Consider the following 22168-nt stretch of genomic DNA (forward strand, 5'->3'; position numbering starts at 1 on the left):
GCATGAGGACAGCAGTTAGTTAGATATGTCTGTTTACTTCTGTCTACAGGCTCCATGACTAACTGTTACAAGAACTTTTCTTTATTTTACTATTGTCATCTTATTTTGATAGTTATCCATGTGGGATTGCACAACCAAAAAAGCAGTCTGGGATAGTGTATGACTGTGTGTGTGTATATGCATGAGTCTTTAGAATTGTAGGTGATTCCTGTAAAAGGTAGTAAATCATACCTGAGTGTGTGTGTGCCTGTGTGTATGAGAAAACCTGCCACACATCTAAAGAACCACTATCAGCTCAGGTGACTCATCAGATTCACACGCCACATAAAAATGCATGCTAGGTTAAGACTCGGGTCCGCTCTGTGATCACAAGTTACAGGTGTTTGTTTAAAGCATCCAAGCTTTGAGGCAGCATCTCACCAATGGAATGCATGGCATGTGTTTCAATATATATATATATATATATATATATATATATATATATATATTTCATCTTGTTTAATTCAGCGAATTAGTGTTGGATGGCGTAAACAACTTTTCAAGCGTTCCTGGTGGGCTGTGCTTGAGTGTGCTTAGCTTTGCATCATATTCTGCTCAGGCGACATGTAAGTATAAGAGCTCATCGGGCTGTTCTTTACATCACATGCACAAGTTGAATCACTCATCACTGCCTGCTTTTAATGATGATAAAAAAACAATCAGGAGCATAAAATTGAGCAATTAACATCAAGATAAGTCTTGTGAGCCCTGGAGAAAAGAAGTTATTGCAAACTCCTGTTTGCTTTAAAAACCTATACCACACCCACATTGCAAATATTTCCCATCAATTAGAATATTAGGTTTGTCTTATGATCAGGCACTTCACAGACACTTTATGAGCATGCGAGTTCTATAAGAGTGCAGTAACAGCCCTCTAAACCATTTTCCTTCTGATGATGTAGATGTGAAGAGTATTCAGCCCATAGAGCAACTACTGTGGAAAATAAACAGAAAAGTCTACTGAATATGAATCATCTTTCAAGTCAGCAACATGTACCTTAAAGGCAAGACTACAGAAAATGGATAATAAAACCGGGAATAATAGAGCCATAAAGAAAAAAAAATTAATCAGTCACTGAGAGTTAATTACTTTTTATTTTCTGCAAGGGGGAATTTGTTTTTAACTTCACTATACAATACAAACAAGGACATAAACTTAGCAACTCAAAAATCCTCGCCATTCGATATTGGCACAAAAGAAAATTGGTACACAAATTCCTTGCCTGTGGTTGTTTAAATTGTCATAAAGGTAACAACTAAAATTAACTGGATAGGAAATACTAAGAATCTTCTATTATAGTCAGTCTTTTGTTAAACTTTTAATGTATTTATTTCATATAACTGCCTTTGTGTCGGACATACAAATTGCATTTACTACTTTAACAACTCTAAACAATATAACTTTTAATTTTTACACATATTTCCATACAAATATCAAGATATTTATGTTCTTGTCAAATCAAGGCTTTTATTGTCTTTTGAACCATATACAGTACAGAATAGGGTGAAACGAAACAACAATCCCGCAAGATCACGGTGCTACATAAACCAACAGAAATTAAAACGAGATAACACAAAAGTAATAAAAAAAAAAAACTTTACACCAGACTTTACATAAAGTGCACATATGCAAACGTTTAACATTATATCTAATAATGCAGCACAGACCAGTACACACTAAATGTGTGTTTATCATTCTCATCTCATTATGTTGCTCAAAATAAAAAAAAATATATTTCTTGATTTAGTGTCCATTATATACTATGCAATGTTGATCAGTCTCACCTTTTATACACATACATAAACATTATATATTTTAGAATAAATATGAAATGAAAATGGTAATGCCATTTTTTATTTCTTTGAACTCTTGTATGCTTGTGTTTTTTGTACTGGATTACACATTAATAATTATTATATTTTGGCAATAGATTCAGCTTGGCACAGATGACTAAAACAGTGGAGGGACGATCAGATAGGTACAGTGATTTATTGCAGCAGGTTACATTTGTAAAAACGGTAGGCAACTTTACACTGAGTAGTCTCTAAAATACAGACTTTAATAAAAAGAAAAAGACACCCCTAATAAAAGGGATTTGTTTGCTCAGCAGCTCAGTGCAACCAGGCATCAGAGTTTAAGGTAGGTATGAACTGTATTTAACAGTCAAGAACTTTTGCAGCCGTGTACAGTTTACCTCAGCGGAGTCCAAGGCACCTCGGTGGCGAGAGAAACTCAAGATGTGAGGTAATATTTCCGCAAGGATGTTTATATTCAATGTGAATTGTTCGGTATGGTCTGTACGGTATAATTTGAACGAAAGTAGATATTTTTCTTTAGCTGTCCAAAACGAGTCTACATCTTCCAGTGACCTCGAGGGCCTTTCTTGTGGTGTCTCGTCGACTGTTTTTGGAGTTGCAGCTTGGAAGGAAAATAAAATCACCCTCGGAACAGGCAGAGGGGGGAAATGTTTAATATCAAATGGCAAGCTGACAAGCAAAACACCCATTAAAAATAACTTTCGAGTAGGAGATTAAATCACATTTTTTTAAACACAAAACTGAAGCAGCCAAGGCGCAGTGCAATGACATTATTTGGTTAAAGAAGATATTTCAGCATGGTGGCTTAACCACTGCAAACCCAGGCAAGTTCTCCTTTCTGCCATTTTAATCAAGGACCGCATCCAGGGTAAACACAAGTCTACCTACACAGCAGTTCAAAACACCAGCTTCTCTTGGGAATAGGAGCAATGATTTCCAAGGTTTTTTCCCCCACACACAATTTTAATTAGCTGGTTAAGAGCAGAGGGGGTCAGATGCTGTATGTTTGAGTGTCTGCTAAATCCTTTGGTTTGTCCTCTTTTTATCTGACTGTTTTTAATACAATGATTTGCTCATTTTAGCTGTGTGTGTCATTCAGTCAATTGAGCGGCATTTTCTTGCCTTACTTCTTGCATCAGCAAAATTGTCCTTTATTTTCTGAAATTCGACACTGTAAGACAACTGTCACTGTGGCTGCGTGATTCAGGACCACTCCCTATTCAAATCACAGTGTACTATTGTTGCAGATCATATTTAGTATCCACCAGCTGCAATTGCAAAACAGGAGAAGAGACGGATTTCATGCCCAAGCTGACATTATCACTCTCGGTGAATGTAAATGGGTCTGTGTGGTTAGATAAATGAACATGTTAGTGAAGCACATGTAAGTAATCCCATACTTCAGGCGGGCCCATGGGGATTCGCAAACAACCTCCATCTGAAGGGCACAGTGCACAATATTTCTATTGAAAGACTGCTTTTGAAGAAAAGGACGCACAAAAATGCTCCTTGAGAGACGAGCCTTTTTACGAAACTGTAATCTACAGTACAGTGAACAATCGGATGAACAAAAAGAGCTCTGTCTTCACAAAAAAGTCTTTTGGCAAGGCTTGTATGACAGTTAATTGGCATCCTCACATGATATGATGAGCGGATCGAGATGACTCTCTTTTCAATTTGCCATAATACAATAGTACCCATAACCCATTTCTTTGCCGGAGCAAGTAACTCCAGTAAGATGGATGAGCATATGGATCTTATATTGCTTGGATTTGCCCCAGGAATGTAAAAAAAAACAAAAAAATAACAAGTTCAGCCACTACATTTCTTAAATAACCTCCAGTAATATAAATGATTGCTGAAGGCTTCTGCACTTTATATTGCTTATTGCATTTATTTTGCTTATGAAATACAGTATATATGGAAATAAACATTCTAGCAGACTTGGCATTACAATAGACCAAACATTTGAGCATAGCTGCTGAGTGAAGGTGTATTGGAAAATGAATTAATATTGGATATAGCCACTGAAATGCTGACTGAGGTTCTTTGTGAGAATGTTGTGTACAAATATAGTTTTTTTTTTGTTTTAAAGAACATACTGGTGGATTTCATGACAGAAATATTAAAACATTAATCAATAATTCTATAAAACAACAAAAAAACCCAGGCGTAAACAAATTGAAATTCATGTGTTAATGATTAGTGTTAAAAAGGGGTCCATTTTTGGCAAGACAAAAAGTCACAGCAATTGCACCATACAACACACACACACACACGGACACACACACATATGTGTGTGTATATACAGTAAGGAAAATAAGTATTTGAACACCCTGCCATTTTGCAAGTTCTCCCACTTAGAAATTATGGACGGGTCTGAAATTGTCATCGTAGGTGCATGTCCACTGTGAAAGACATAATTTAAAAAAAAAAATCCAGAAATCACAATATTTGATTTTTGTACTATTTCTTTGTATGATACAGCTGCAAATAAGTATTTGAACACCTGAGAAAGTCAATGTTAATATTCGGTACAGTAGCCTTTGTTTGCAATTACAGAGGTCAAACGTTTCCTGTAGTTTTTCACCAGGTTTGCACACACTGCAGGAGGGATTTTGGCCCACTCCACCACACAGATCTTCTCTAGATCAGTCAGGTTTCTGGCCTGTCACTGAGAAACACGGAGTTTGAGCTCCCTTCAAAGATTCTTTATTGGGTTTAGGTCTGGAGACTGGCTAGGCCACGCCAGAACCTTGATATGCTTCTTACAGAGCCACTCCTTGGTTATCCTGGCTGTGTGCTTCGGGTCATTGTCATGTTGGAAGACCCAGCCTCGACCCATCTTCAATGCTCTAACTGAGGGAAAATCTCGCAATACATGGCCCCGGTCATCCTCTTCTTAATACAGTGCAGTCGCCCTGTCCCATGTGCAGAAAAACACCCCTAAAGCATGATGCTACCACCCCCATGCTTCGCAGTATGGATCGTGTTCTTGGGATGGTACTCATCATTCTTCTTCCTCCAAACACGTTTAGTGGAATTATGACCCAAAAGTTCTATTTTGGTCTCATCTGACCACATGACTTTCTCCCACGACTGCTCTGGATAATCCAAATGGTCATTGGCAAACTTAAGACGTGCCTGGACACGTGCTGGTTTAAGCAGGGAAACCTTCCGTGCCATGCATGATTTCAAACCATGACGTCTTAGTGTATTACCAACAGTAACCTTGGAAACGGAGGTCCCAGCTCTTTTCAGGTCATTGACTAGTGTAGTTCTGGGCTGATTTCTCACCTTCTTTAGGACTATTGAGACCCACGAGGTGAGATCTTGCATGGAGCCCCAGTCCGAGGGAGATTGACAGTCATGTTTAGCTTCTTCCATTTTCTAATGATTGCTTCAACAGTGGACCTTTTTTCACCAAGCTGCTTGGCAATTTCCCCGTAGCCCTTTCCAGCCTTGTGGAGGTACAATTTTGTCTCTAGTGTCTTTGGACAGCTCTTTGGTCTTGGCCATGTTAGTAGTTGGATTCTTACTGATTGTATGGGGTGGACAGGTGTCTTTATGCAGCTAACGACCTCAGACAGGTGCATCTAATTTAGGATAATAAATGTAGTGGAGGTGGACATTTTAAAGGCAGACTAACAGGTCTTTGAGGGTCAGAATTCTAGCTGATAGACAGGTGTTCAAATACTTATTTGCAGCTGTGTCATACAAATAAATAGTTTAAAAATCATATATTGTGATTTCTGGATTTTTTTTTTAGATTATGTCTCTCACAGTGGACATGCACCTACGATGACAATATCAGACCCCTCCATGATTTCTAAGTGGGAGAACTTGCAAAATAGCAGGGTGTTCAAATACTTCTTTTCCTCACTGTGTATATATATATATATATATATATATATATATATATATATATATATATATATATATATATATATATATATATATATATATATACGTGTGTGTGTGTGTGTGTGTGTGTGTGTGTGTGTGTGTGTGTGTGTGTGTGTGTGTGTGTGTGTTAAATTAATGCAGTACAAACCTTAGTGGGGTTTTTTCTGTGTAACTTCACACCAACGAGCTACAATAAATTGCAGTATTAAAAACATTATAGTGATAGTAATACAATCTGCTCTTTCATCTGTCACAGTTGCAATTTTATTTATGCATTTTAAATGCTAAAACTGTATTATGTGTACACTCAAATATTATTCTGACATCTCTAATATTTCTTTTTTCTCTTTTATTGACTGTTTATGTTTATTAGTCAAATTTGTGAACATAGTGCTAAATTTGCGTGTTTCTTTTTAAATAGATGACTCTCACTGAATCCATTGGATTGAATTGGGAATTGGGACAGAAAAAGCCTTAAACCTATTGTGTGTGTGATGTGCAGATTATTAAAGGATAAATTGTTACCTATAAAACTTTGGCCATGTAAGCTGTGTGCTAAGTTATCTCTATTTCTATCTTAGGTAATGGCATATTCCTGAAGGATATTTAAATTATTATGGGATGCTTTGTTGGGTTTGGCGGCTTTTGAAATAATACGAAAAACATATTCTAGTAGATAGACAGATTCATGCAATAAGAGCACACAAAAATGTGCTAAATTTTTCCTTGATTACAAACTTACATTTGAATATGCCATTTAGATACACCTCCCATTCCATAACCCCTGCTCTGGGATACTGTATACTATAGATTTGAACTTCAGGCTGCTGGGGCTAGTGCTACTGACAGGCTTTTACCAATACAATTGGTGTTAGAGATGTTACAGATGCTGTATACTCACAGGCTCAACATACAGATAGTGATATGTGATCAAAAGGTGGCAAAAGTACACACATCCTTCACTTAAGTAGAAGTACAGATACTTATGTTTAATAAATACTTGGGTAAAAGTTGAAGTACCGATTATACTTTTTTGCTTTTACTTTTTGGGCTTAAGTAAAAAATTGCCATTACTACTACCTGCTTTAGTGTCACGCTGGTAACTTGAAACCACGTCATATTAATATTACGGATGTCAATCAATTAAAATATTTATATTAATTATAAAGGTACCTAAAATTAATACTTTCCAATTTTGTAATACTCTAATCAACATGGGTATGGACAAATATTTATGCTTTATGCAAATGCATGTTTATTATTCGAGAAACCTAACTCAACATTGAGCATGAAGACAAAATATTATTTTAAACGTTTAAAAAAGTAATTATGGTGTTTTAAATTATGTAAATTTCAGGACACCAAATGGAACCTTTGCTATGTTTCCACACTGATGGTTAATGAGGTGATACAAAATATTTGTATTCGATGTAAAATTGTATATTTGAAAGTAGACTTTTCGAGCTTTCTATACATTCATTCATTCATTTTCTCCCGCTTATCCGTAATTCGAAGGCGGGGGCCTGCTTAGACTGCTGCCCAATCCTCACAGCACTGTCCCTTACGGTCCCTCCTGCAGGTGGTGAGCCCACGGGAAGGCTTTCTATACATATATTTATTAAGTCTTTAAGGCAAATATTCACTGAGATTCAGGGTGTTTTATTTATGTCTGTGAAGAGAGGAGACAGAGACTGCAGAAAGCGCCCCCTGTCTGTATTCTTTACTTTACAAAAGCACAATGTTTTGTTGTTATTATGTGTGTGTACAAATTAAAGTATACCCTTTACAGCGTTATGAAGAAAAAATGGCACAAAACACGCCAGTGCATTTGTCAACCCCTGGAGGGATAATTGTGTGCATCGTGGCGGATTTTGGTGCCGATTTAAGACTTGGCGCATCAGTAAAGCAAATGTTTACTGATTAAACTTTTTTTTTCTGTGTATATATATTTATTTTTTATATCTGAGCAAAGAAAAGACATCATGAATATATGTGTGTTGCGCTGAAGGTTTTAATTTAGCCTCTTTTATATTTATTTATATTTTCATTAAAAATGGTCAAACAGAAATGCGTGCTGCATTAATCGCACGTTAATAAAACCAGTGCCGGCTAAAATAAATTAGCATTTTGACAGTCTTAATTGATATTTAAATAAAAAAACGAATTTCGAATTTTGTTACCTAATGAATGTATTTAGACTGAACATCCACCATATAGAACACAAGCAAAGAAAGGTTTGTGAACAGGTGATCAGAAATGTCTCTGTTTTCATTTATGTTTTGGTCGCTGACTCCATCTGTCTCATCCACGTTAACCCTAGACTTCTTGTTGCCTTCTGCCCTGCTCATTGTTAGCTTCATAAACTAGTCTAAATCTGTGATGTGTGAGAGCCAGGAAATGACACACCAGTGATAGATTCAAAAAGCAGCGCAATGACAGAAAATAGGCTGATAATCTGAAAACAGCACGCAATGAAAAGGGAAAAAAAATACATTTCACCAAATAGATTAAAACTAAAGTAAAGAGCCTGTTTTGAAAATGTAAGAAGTAGAAAGTACAGATATTTGTGTAATCATATAATGATTCAAAGTAAAAATGTGTCAGAAAAATAAATAGTGAAGTAAAGTACTGATACCAGTTAAATCTACATGAGTACAGAAATTAAGTATTTGTACTTCGTTACTTCACAACTCTTGTTGTCACTGCCAAATGATGATGTGTTTGTGGTCAACTTCAAGAAAGATTTATGGCATGCAGAAATGTATCCCAACTTTCAAAACATTTCATTAATATCACTAATTCCCTTTGAGAGCTAAGTTTATTAAGCAGTTTGATTATCATCACCATCCACATCTACTTGAAGTAAATGTCACTCACATCATTTAAACAGGAACCTTATCGTTATCATGACTGTTTACTTTCCATTCTTACGTTAGTGCTGAAATGATCTGACACTCACTGTATGAGAACAGCACGCTTAGCATACAAGGTTTTTGGCATATTTCAGCAGACTGGCTGTGTTTACAGCTGTGTTTGTTAAACTGGCTCTTTACCCGTTATGATCTCTGCAGGCAGACAGCCTAAACAACAGCAACAACAACAACAACAAAAAAATCCAAATGATGTATTTTTGGTAAAAAAAATATACACTTGAGGTGTCAAATTATTTTATAGGCAGAAAAACCCAACTTTGCCAAAACCTGATTTCTTTCCCTCTTTTTTGACCACAGCACATCCAATGGGTTTTCCCAGGCTGCCAAACATTTCCTTTATCGATGTTCATTGGCAATGCCTTAACATAACAAAGGTCCGTAATGAATTAAGTATCAGTTAAAGCCTTTGACAAGAACATCTGACAAACACAAGTGCTTACATATAGACCATGCCACACATCAGAAAGAAGACCTTCACCAAAACACTAAAACCCAGGAAGTGAAATGAAACGTCTCCTGGCTGTAAGAGCAGCAGTTCTTATCCGTCATCACCAAACATTTAAATATGTACTAATTCAAATGTTTAGACTATTCAACTTTGTAACAGGATTTGAGCTTGATTGTATTCTCAGTCCCTGACCTGCTGCTCTGACCTTTCACACGTAGGATATAGTTCCAATAAAGACTACAGAGCATTTCTGTAAGGGGCATCTGCACAATGTTGTAAATGAAAATGTAAACCTCAGAATTCCATTACACATGCTTTCAAAACATTTGTAAAATAAAGATTAAAACAAGTTTTCAACAATATTGCTCTGCACCGTGTAGTGCCTGATAATGAGAGGCATCTTTAGAGCTTGTTATCAGATGCAGACGTAGATTATAAGCCTGTGGAGGAGTACATGATTTCTCTGACTTAGTAAAGAGCAATTAAGGAAAAGGAATGTATTTATACTTGAAGGATGGAAGGTTTCACAAGACAGAGACAGAGAGATTTGGTAAAAGACTACTGCGATTTGCTCAGACTTGTATGAAATGCTGTGCTGCAATGATTTATGATAATGGCCTGGAAAACCCTGTTCTGTCATTCTGTCATTTTATATCAGCATACAGCATGCTTTCATATTCTTTTTGTATTCATTATTAGAATCTGTTGCATTAATGAAAATCTGAACAACTGTGTATGTGTGTGTGTGTGTGTGTGTGTGTGTGTGTGTGTGTGTGTGTGTGTGTGTGCGCGTGCGTTCGTTCGTTCGTTCGTTCGTTCGTGCGTGCTCGCGCGCGTGTGTGTGTGTGTGTGTTCGTGTGCATGTGTGTGGGTAAGTGTCGGGGTGTGGGTGTTTGTGTGTGTGGGTGTATGTGTATGTGTGTCTGCGTGCAAAAACACCTTTAAATATATCTATTGCAATTTGAACTATTTGGTGCTTGAATATTTTCATTTACTTTTGTTAAATTGACTGTTAGATGGAGAGCAAGAAAAAATATTTAATAGTTATGCCAATTTTTTATATCGTGTACAGCAAAAAAACTCAAATGTTCTTTGAGCCTAAGGACAATCAGACACTCTAATTGCAGGTTTAATTTTCAGCCATAAAAGCATCACTTACTGTGTTACTAATAGTGTTATTACCTGCTTGTGATAACTAGTATGTGCTTTTGTGTGATCTGATCCTGAAAATGTGAAGAAAGCTCGAATGGTATATCTTTACAATAGAATAATTTAGTAATTTAGTAATTTATTTATTTTCCCTATTTTTTCCTTTTCTGGTGGTGGTTACAGGAGCAATAGTTTTTAAAGGGCAGCCCAGATTTCAAACTGCAATTTGGTGCATATACAGTACAGGATTTCCTTCCTAAGACATAAAATCTTTTCAACTAAATATAAAAAAAAAATGTCAACGCTTATACATGCACTTATGACCATCTCCTTTAGGAAATCCAGGGGAGATCATATCATTACTTATGAAGAATGTTAGTACCAGAGCCTGTACTATGTGGATGTTGGGCAAAGCGTATCCAGGCCATATGTTTCCTTCTCATACACTCTCATTCACTGCAACAGGATCCATCTATCCAACTTTCCATCTATCCATCTCAGGCTTGCCCGCCAACTTTCATAGCACCTGACCTCCACTGATTCTTCAGTGATCATCTGATGAGAAATATCAGCAAGTTGAGCAAAGTGAAACTGCTTTCAGTGGGTCTGTTTTCGTTCTATGCTTCTTCTTTTCCTTTATGTCAGGGCAGAGGGGTCATAAATATACATCGACCAGGCATAACATTTTGTCCACTGATCAGGCGTAACATTATAACCACCTGCCTAATATTGTGTTGGTCCCCTTTTGCTGCAAAACAGTCCTGACCAGCCAAACATTAACAGCATTAACTTCTTCAGTGGTTTGAGCTACAGTAGTTCATCTGTTGGATCGGACCACGCGGGCCAGCCATCACTCTAAAAGTGCATTAATGAGCCTTGGTCGCCCGTGACCCTGTCACTGGTTCACCACTATTACTTCGTTGGACCTATTTTGATAGATACTGACAACTGGAGACCAGGAACATCGCACAAGAGCTACAGTTTTGGAGATGCTCTGACCCAGTCACCTAGCCATCACAAATTTTGCGCCTTGTCAAACTCGCTCAAATCCTTACGCTTGCCCATGTGTCCTGAGGACAAAATGTTCACTGTCTGCCTAATATTTGATACCCACTAACAGGTGCCATGATGAAGAGATAATCAGTGTTATTTATTTCACCGGTCATAATGTTATAATGTCATAATGCTATGCCTGTCTGTTTATATGAACTTTCTGTCTTACTCTCTATATTCTAAAAACACTCTGGCTTATATTTTCATCACAATGAATAAGATCTCATTAATCAAAAGCTAAATGGTAAATTAGCTTTATTAGTTTATTAGACTAAAACTGGAACTCAGATGCTGAGTGTTTGGTGATCAGTGCTTTCTGAATGCCTCCTTTCAGGATATTTTTTGCCCCTAGTGATGTTCTTGGCCTTTGACCAGAACTGTACCTACAGTATGTACTACTTAAATATTTACCTTGCTGCTATATTGAGATTGAAATATGGGATGATGATTTAATGGGCACAAGAAAGAGTCTGCCCTGGTGCCAACACTCCACTGTATTGGTGGTCTGTTCAGACTCTAAAGTTCACACATTTCAGGACTGTTTTATCACTCTGAGAGGTCATGATTCAACAGTAAGTTCGACACTCAGTCAGCTAGTGTTGGACCTGCATAAAAAAGACGCCTGCAGAGAGCAGTCTTTGCTGCTGTACTAACTGCTGATGATAATCATAGATGTCTGACTGTTGGATTACATTGCTGCCGGATTCATAGAGATTTTAATAAGTTTGGATAGAAACGTGTTATACTTTTGTAAACATTAGGTACAGTGGAAAAGAACCGAGTAAATATCAAAGGTGACCTTTCATTTATTGCAATGTCTGTTTGGTCTAAGGCCAAAAAAAGCTGTGGATTTGGGTCCACAAACTTATTTTCTTTTACTATTTATTGGCTGTTTCTTAAATAGCTGACCTTAATTTATTATGATACGCAAGACATAAAACAACAACGAGCGTTAAAGTGTTTCTTCTTGCCTTAAACCTCGAACCTTTGGAAGTGTTTCTTTCTCCATTATGGTCTTTTTCTTTTTTAAATTATTCTGCACAACAGGTAGATGTATTTTCCATATTTTACCATTTACCCTCCAACACACCCACTTACTGTTTTTCGTTTAGCCTTGCAAAAATGTACAAACCTCTCCTAAAATAGGTCTCGAGGGGATTTCCTGGTCTCCTGTGTCAAGTGGCGAAAAACTAAATGAAACCATACATTCTGCTCATCACCCAACTCACCAAGTTTAAATATCAGTATATTCATATTATTTTACTTTTTATAAAAGATTGCACTGAATATGGTAAGACATGCCTTTCAGCACAGACCTGGTTGTATGTAAAAAGGGAATTTATATATCGGTTGAGGGTTCCTTTGGATTGAAGCCAAAGTCATTAAATGTTACAGTATATTGCCACTGAGGCATAAAACCTGCTAATCGGAAACCTGATTCTCTTTTAAAAAACACACAGCAGTATCAAATAATCCATCTGACACACTGTTATTTAAAAAGAACACTCAGGGCAGTGGGGACAGCATTTAAGACCCTGAGCACTTCTTTCTTCAGTTTGCACTCGTGTCGCTGTTAACGTTATTGGGTGGCTCTTTTGTTGGAAAAGCTTTGAGTTGAGAAGTGATATTCTTGGATTGCTTGCTTTGGAAGTGTAAGAGCAAACCTTGGAGGGCTACAGATTCCGGATGCAGTGTTCATTTCAAACTAACCTCTATTATTACTAACCTTCCAAGGAAACGTGTTATTTTATTCTCTTTAATATTTTCCCTCTTTTATGATTACGCTTATGTGTGTGGTCAATAAGGCAGAACTCACATACCTCTGCGATTCTCCTCAGAGAGCACTGCAATAGCCTACAATGCCTGGGTGGTCATAATGAGTGGCATTTGACATTTAAAATGGCTTGTATTCATGGTAATGTATTACATCATTTGTTCATCATTTTTGTAACTTCTTTTTCAGTGGACATTTTAACATCAGTGGTTTGAATGTTTTGGTACATGTCTTGGACTTAATCATTCAGTAACGCTAAATCTTTTATGGATCAGATGTACAGGGAGTCGCAGCTCCCTGCAGTAGTGCAGCCTGCTTCCTCATAAGAGCCAAGTGCCTAGTCAACATTCTGTTTGAGTTGTGTAAATGACAATAATGACTCCTAGGGTTGTAGCAGCACTGATTTATAAATGAGTAGACCCATGTTTCTGTTTCTTGTTTGTTGCATATATTTCTTGACACTGCTGTTGTCATGATGAATATTTTAACTCTATACACATAACTGGACATCGCCTTAGTTGTGTATTAATGCATTAAAAAGTTACTTTATAGTTTATTCTCATCAGATTGACATGATAACAGAAGTAAAGCGATGGAATTTAAATGCTTTCAAATGTTAAATACTGAAAATTCTACTGAAAGCATAATGGACCAGTGCAGCTCACTCATTATTAACTGTAATTTCTGAGGAAAAGGACATAACAAAACCCTTGAGTGGAACTAATAGTGAATTAGCTGAGCAAATTGTGTGAACATAGTTTCAAATCAAATCATTTAAGCCAATGTATGCTTTCTCAGAGCAATCAAAGAACGCTTAAAGAAGGGAGGATGACATCAGTAAAGACAGACAAAATAACGGCAGTGAAAAATAGTGATGTTAAATGTGTCCTTAAGTCACATGATAATCACATCTGTATTTTTTTGGGACAGGAAATTCCAAGCTTACTCTATGGTCTGTATAATATTTATTAATATTTATTAGTAAAAACTCTCACAAATATATTCCTGAATTTATTTCAAGAAGGAAACTCTGCCATAATCTTTATACCTTTTCCTATCCCTGCTGTAATCCCTGTACCTGTCCCTATCTACAGTCAGTATAAAGCCTGAATTTAGGATTTATTGGGACTCTTTAATGCCCATATTTTCAGCTCACATATGGTTTCGGTTCTGTAGTCCTGACCATGCTGTTGGCTGATGAGACAGAGTGCTATCTCTGAGCTCTTGGTTAAACCAATGGAATAATTTTCTAATATGAGTAATCAGGTCCAGACTGTGAGCCACGTGTCTCTGGTCATATTGCAGACCTCCCAGACCTGAACGGGGATTAACTTCTCAGCCACCCTCTGTCTGCACTCTCCTTTGATTTATGGGTTTGCATTTGATGATATAGTCTCACTCGTAAACCGCTAGTCAAGTTTAATGCAGAAATAATTAATTTTGTCCAGAGTGTAAGATGGTAAGACTGCAGCAAGCTTTATTCTAATTAGCAAATAAACTATATCTAGTGGGTGAGTACCTTGATCCGATTCATAAACGCTGGTGTGAAAATGTGTGCTTCTGAAAGTCTTAAACACATACTTTAAGAACATTCTATGAATATTTAGCGAAAGCAGTAAATCTTGAGAAAATATCTACAACCGATTTGCAGATGGTCGCTGAGATTTTTTTCTTGAATTGCCAGAAAGCAATATCACTCGTTTATCATTTTAAATCTTCGAAAAAATGAATGACTTGTGTGACTTTAATATGAAGATCACTTCATGATTCCTCTGGAAGCCATTTCAGTCTTACTATTTAAGCCCTTCTCTACTTCTTTGTTTCAGCCAGCTGTGGAAATTATGCTCCTGTTACACAAACTTCAGAGATACACAAATTCATTACATAATTCCTAAAGGCTAGTTTGTTTTCGCTTCATACTGTTTATAGATATGTTTGCAGTTTATCAGTCCTTGAGAAGCCACATCATTAAAGTGAATGATCATGTTTTTGTTAGACTGTAAAATCACTAAGACAGTGTTTGTAAATCCCAGACACAGCACCAGCATTGTGTGTATATGACATCTTTTAGTAGAAAATACATGTATATAAAAGGATAAAGATATCAGACAACACTGGTTTAAATGGTGCTCAGTATTTTTGTATTTTAAATCAGCGGTTTGCTGATATGTTATTTGATTAGGCAATAGGTATTGGGAAGACAATAAAGACAATTTTTTTATGCCAAATTACTAATTCATTCATTCATTCATTCATTCATTTTCTCCCGCTTATCCATAATTCGGGTTGCGGGGTCAGCAGTCTAATTCATTATTATTATTATTATTATTATTATTATTATTATTATTATTATTATTATTATTATTATTATTATTATTATTATTATTATTATTATTATTATTATTATTATTATTATTATTATTATTATTATTATTATTATTATTATTATTATTATCAATTTCTTTAAAAGAGTTATTAACAGCATTATAATACTATTATTATAGTTTGATGTTTCAAAAAGGAACTGTATGAACATATTTGCTATATTAATGAATTTTTCAACGCTTTCTAATAAGTATGTTGTGAGAATTATACTGATACCTTTGCATTAATAAATCATGAAGAAAAGTCACTTTTGGTTATACATAATAAAGTACCTTGGAAAAAAAATAAAAACAAAAACCAAGAATTCTTCTGGAAGTGACCATCTACATTCAGTGGTCAAAAACAAAAGCAAAGATGTACTTTAATGTGCTGTTGATGCATACTTTCAGCATTGCAAGTGTGATCATATCCTGTTATTGAACGAACATGGTCTTTATTACAGTGTGACAAAGAAAGTAAAGCTCTGTTTGCATGTTTAGTAATTGGCCAGTATGTTTAGTCATATATACCGGGTTGAAGGACGCTTAAGTGCTACCTGATGTTAGTGGCATTACATGTGGACATAGTGGGGTTTTTTAAGGCGTGCCTCAGAAGAGATGCGCAATAATTGTGCAGTACGTTGTGGGATTCTGATGGTATACTGCCGCTTTTATGCTAGATTGGAATGTACTGTTCTATTTTTACGTGGCTCTGCTTGCTATTGGACCACTTATCACATCACCACATAACCGAACTGTCTCAGCTCGCCAGGGCTTCAGAATGGTTATAGTTAAACCTCTTTTGATTCGCTTTGAGTCATACTTTCTGAGCTCCATCTGTGATCGAGTGGTTTACATTTTTCATGAAAGAATTTTAAATATATCTCTCTTTGTTTTTAAGATTGCTTGAACTCTTCTGCCACTGGTAGTGCAGAAATGTGCGAGAACTCACGTGAACTTAATATTTTGAAACATAGCAAATAAGTTACATGTCTGTAGTTAGGCCTACTAAGAGTATGAACAAAACGGCACATTCACATCCAGGGCTGAGCAACGGGTGTTAATTTTTCCGGACAGAGCACATTTATGGCATTTCAGCATTAATTGACAGTCTTCAAAATATTTATAAAAATGCCACCAAAACATCTCCGACATCAAAAAGCTTCTATCATTATTAATGGTAACCCGTGTTTCCACAATTTGGTTGTTGACCTTTTGTCAGTCCTGCCACACTACTTTTTCAGCAGAAAAAAAACGACGGGAATATTCTGCAACATTCACATCATGTATACTAATTCAAGCACAGAAATCATTCAGTAATTGACGAATGGGGAGCCTGTAGTGTCCCAGACCCCAACCTAAGCTACACTTGCATCAATCTTCATTCATTTTACATTCCTTTGCTGTGATTTGCTTACATATGTTGTATATTAAATTGATGTCTTCGGGGTTTCAGATTTAAGGTTTTGTGGAACCGAGGATTATAAATGCCACCAGCTTTTGATTTGGAAAATGGAGATTTAAACAGGAAATTTTGTAATGAAGTGCAGTTTCAGAACCAAGCAGAGTTCAAATCATGTATTTTATATAATCAAAACTGTGAAAACAAAATGAATGGGTAAGAAGAGTGGCATATTTGGAGTCATTTACAGCACTGTACGGATTGTTGTATATTAGTTTTGTTATTTTTTGTCAAATTAGTGGGACGGCTGCTTAAACGTCCTTCCCTCCACCACACACACACACACACACACACACACACACACACACACACACACACACACACACACACACACACAAAAGTCATTTTGAATATGTAAACGTTTAAGTCACAGAAGCCTGTGCGTGGCTCTGAGTAATATGGCTTCAATAAACTTGAGTGTCAAGTATGCTTGATTTATTTGAAGTGGAGGGGAAGAGTTTAATATGAGACATGTGTTTCTAATAGATAGTTGATGTTTGAACCGATAAATTGCTGGAGGATGTAAAATGTCTGTAAAGCACACAGCTAGAGATTTGCGAGTGATGTTGGACAGAGACGATCTGTTTATAGGAATCATATCCATATTCTTTTATTAGTTACTATTTAAAAGTCACGTGCACAGCAGAATTTAATTAGTACTACAAATAAGTTTTGCAACTCAAGGAAATGCATTTGTTATAGCCCCCTCCTTTTTATCATAAGTGTTGACAAAGATTCGGCTGCAGTTGATCTGCCTAGGTGAAGGAAATACCTCATGTACAGTAGCTGTATTATTGGATATTGGTTCTGTATCTCTTTGGTCTATTATATGATTCTATGACAAGCAAGATACATATATAGACTGTGCAACTCTCTGGTTAGTTCGGATTTTTTTTATAACCTTTTTACTCACTGAGAGGTATTTGATCCAAAATAGTGCACAATCACTGTCTTTCAGTCTCAGACAGCAGAGTGTAGACTTCTCAAACACACCTTCTAAATCTGATCTCAATCCAAATAATTTTGTTCTTCAGAACAGAGTATATTTTATTGAAAAAAAGGCTTTGCAACATAAAAAATAACACTTATGACTGCTGCTATTCAGTATAGTATACTATTGTATTATTCATAATTGAATACTATTGTATTTGGAAAGGAATGATGTATTTGGTAAGGAATTCTTGCATTAAAACTACAGTATAATCAGAAGATATCTATAATAATAAATGTTTTTCATGTATCATGTCTGACACTGACTAAGAAAATTTCTTGAGTTTTCCTTCATCTATATAGTCATAACTTTGTATGTGTAATGTAAACATCAGAAGTCTATCTCTGATAATAGGGGGTATAGTTGGATACTGCACCTGGGCTACTGCTGACTTTTCACTTGTGTTTTTTTTCTTTCAGATTTAGTACTATGTAGTATGTCTTTACAATGGCATCCATTTCTTGTGATCAATTTTATTGTATTTAATTTTTTTTTTATTGTGGGTGGGTGGTGGGGGTGGTGGGGGTGGTGGTGGAGGGGGGGGGGGGGGGAGATTAGGGGATCTGAAAAGGACACAATAAATTTCTTCTTTGGTGACTGGTTCACATCCTGTCTGTTTCTTGTATTTATTTACAATAAATGTGTTGCTTTTAAAAGAATTGTAGTTAAATGTTACTCTTCAAGAAACCACACATGTTTAATGACATTTTTTTGTTGTTGTTGTTTTTTTCATTACTTTCCCAAAGTCTTTCAATTAGTCCCTTCATGTGCCCTCAAATGTGGTATCCTACATCTTTGTTCAGTCATGAGGAAGCGATTCATCACCTGCTAATTAAAACACAATCTTTGTAAAGAATTCTTTACTGTCTAAGACATACATTTATTTTCCTCAAAAAAAGAGCAAACGTGTAACTTACTGTTCTCTTGCACTTAGTGAAAATGTCAAGGGACCTTAAAAATCTGTGCCTTAATTTTAGATTGTTATTGTTTCGGATACTTAGATCTACTTAGATCATTTACCTGTTCCACAAAAGCAGATTAGCACATTCCTTTTGCTGCTTACTACTTTCAAACCCATCATACACAACCTGGACATGTTCAGACTGCTCTGTGTGCTTAGTTCTAAAGCCATCGCAACCCTTTAATGTCTGAGTATGTGTTTATGCTATTGCAGTCTGTCAAATTAGCCCATGGGCTTTGTCAGCATTCCTAATGCTTGATGCATTATCATCCCACATCAGTGCATAGCCCCTTTATTCACATAACACACTGACTGCCAACAATCTTACTGCATCTTTCTAAGCAAGTGCTCTGTTTATATAAATATCATGTTTCTTTTTACATGCTTCCATTTATATGTGTAAAAAAAAATGTTTAGAGATATTAACCAGTTTATGGTCACTATAGTATTGTTTCATTCTAAATAATACACACCATACAGTTTATGTAATTCACTTTTATTATACATGTCTAATTTATTTCTAGTCAAATTTAAATACTTGTGTAATTTAGTTGCATTTTTGTGAGATTCATACTTTTTAAAACATAATTAATAAATACAATTTAGAATTATAAATAAATAAAATCTCTTTAAAAGCTGAAAAAACTTTAAAAGCCTAATGGCTCAATTTTTCATTTTTATTTGTACATGATACAGGCCTGTTCAAACCTAATCTAATAAATACAAAAGATTAATACCAGCTCACACTACATGTTTTTTGTGTGAGTACGTGAAGAACGTGTTTAATGCAGTGATTTATTTGCCATTTAGAGTTAATAATTCAGCCCTGATCACATGAGTTTAAATGACATGAATGAACAATGAATTTATAAAAAAAAAAATGTATCACTGATGACCAACTGTAACATTGAAATTCTTTGCATAAAATTATTTCCTATCTTTTTTTAGTTAAAAGTAATTAAGTCTAATAGGTATGAATATAAAGTATTTCCTGTTCTTTTGTACTCTTGTACACATTGTGTATATCATTGTGCTTTGTTAAATGGAGCATCACAAGAATCTGTACATTGTGTGCTTTTTTTCTTTTTTTTTTTTTTTATAAATAGTTTTATAAAAATGTAGTAGTAAAAATGCATTACACATTAAATCTCTATAATGTAAACCCAATAGTGAAATAATTACTGTAGCTCAAACAGAAAAAAAAGAGTAAATGAAACAAAGGTTCAACCATGGAGAAGAAGATTTAGGGCTCATAGGCTCAAAGAGAAAACAGACCAATGAGCTCTTCATATAGATGAACTACTACATATTATATATAATGCAAAAAATCAATCATAATTTATTTTGAATTCCATTTTCTATAGAAGCTTGTATGTGTGGGAATGCTCATGCTGCGGTTTACATTAATATTTCCACATAATCTACAAAGTACTTTTCTCTTTTTGTTGCAACAATGTGATAGGATCGAAATCAGTAATGCCCCTTGGCTTGCATTGCAACCACACCAATTTATCCAGGTTAATTCCCTTGTAATGTGGGCACTGAATATTTGTGCTTTTTCATGAAAGGCCAAAGAAATTAAATGTAAAAAATATAAATTTAGAGGTTGAGCAAAAATAAGATTAAATCACACAAAAATACAGGAATCCAGAAAAAAAAAAAATAATAATAATAATAATAATAATAATTAAAAATGACAACAATAATAATGATAATAATAATGATTCTGATCACATGCACATTATCAACTTGTGCTGTTAATATCATGAACAGCAGCTACGCTAATTCCTCTCCACTGCTTCTCTTTCTCTCCCCATCCCGAGGCTTCCTGAGGTTTGGCCAGCTCCAGTCACGTCCCACCTCGTGAAGATTATGGACCTATGGATGATCATGGAGAAGTAGATGCCGAGTGTTTAAAGGCCCTGGCATGGAGAAGCTGATGCTGGATCTATGATGATCACAAATTGTTCTGTATTGTTGAAAGATTTATGACCAAACTTTTGATGTCACCCATATGAGGATGGGTTCCCCTTTGAGTCTGGTTCCTCTCAAGGTTTCTTCCTCATATCATCTAAGGGAGTTTTTCCTTGCCACTGTCGCCACGGCTGCTCATCAGGGACAAACGCACACCATTCACCTTCACTGTTGTTTTCTGTAAAGCTGCTTTGAGACAATGTCTGTTGTGAAAAGCGCTATACAAATAAACTTGACTTGACTTGACTTGAATAATAATAATGTTATTATTATTATAATAAATTATAACATAATTTATAGAGTTATGAAACATATTTGTCATTTCAACATCATGCATATTTTTTGTTTATTTGACTTTGCAGGTTACTTACAATTTAGTGGTCTTGTAAGTTCCCCTAAACAATAATGGAGCATCATAGAAGTGTTGTCTAGGCAGCCCTGAGTAAATTCAGCCCTCCCCACTCTGCTTGAGTTTATTAGTGTAGGGCAGAGGCCATGCATAGTCTTGAGGACTGGGCCATGACTGTGTTCATGCTACTTAAGTAGAGACCGCACCAATAATAGGCTGAATTATAAAATAAATTCATTCCAGATGTGTACATGCCCACCTCAAAATGTGACAGTGTGTGCAGGATTTGCAGCAGCTTTGGTGATCAAGCTCTACACACACACACACATACACAGGAACCCAGGTGGTGCCTCTGTGGATGGTCTGAGTGTTTACATTTTTCCAAGAGATTGCTTCCATATTCGTGTGGGTCTGAAAGTGTCTGCGAATCTGCTTCCTATCCCAGACCGTACAGACCGTATTAGCAAATACTGTTTATTTAACCCCTTAATAGTTGCACTGTTGTAGGAAGCTTATTGGAGACTTGTTCCGAAACAAAGCCTATGTCTTTTCATACCTGTGATTAATTGACACTATGACACACTATGATTAATGTGTATTAACATAGTAGTGAATATTGGTGTCATTGAAAGTGTACATTTTCAGTTCCAAATTCCAAAGTGTTTTACATTTTTATGCAGACCTGTTTTTTTTTTTTTTACCTATTTGGAAGGATGATCTGTATGGTTTATACTGAGAACCAGTATAAGTATTAATGTTTTATATTAAATATTTTACAGGTTTACCAAAAGTTAAATATTGCTAAATATTTGGCTGTTTGATCTTTTCAATTGAAAAGCATTGTCAATTCAGTGAGAATTGCTGAAACATTGTCAATCCATGGACCCAACTTGTATTGTGTCCAGTTTATATTAATGACATTTCGGAATCAATGAGTTTTCTCTCTTC

Source organism: Silurus aristotelis (assembly GCF_946808225.1).
Source record: "Silurus aristotelis genome assembly, chromosome: 15".
NCBI lineage: Eukaryota > Metazoa > Chordata > Actinopteri > Siluriformes > Siluridae > Silurus > Silurus aristotelis.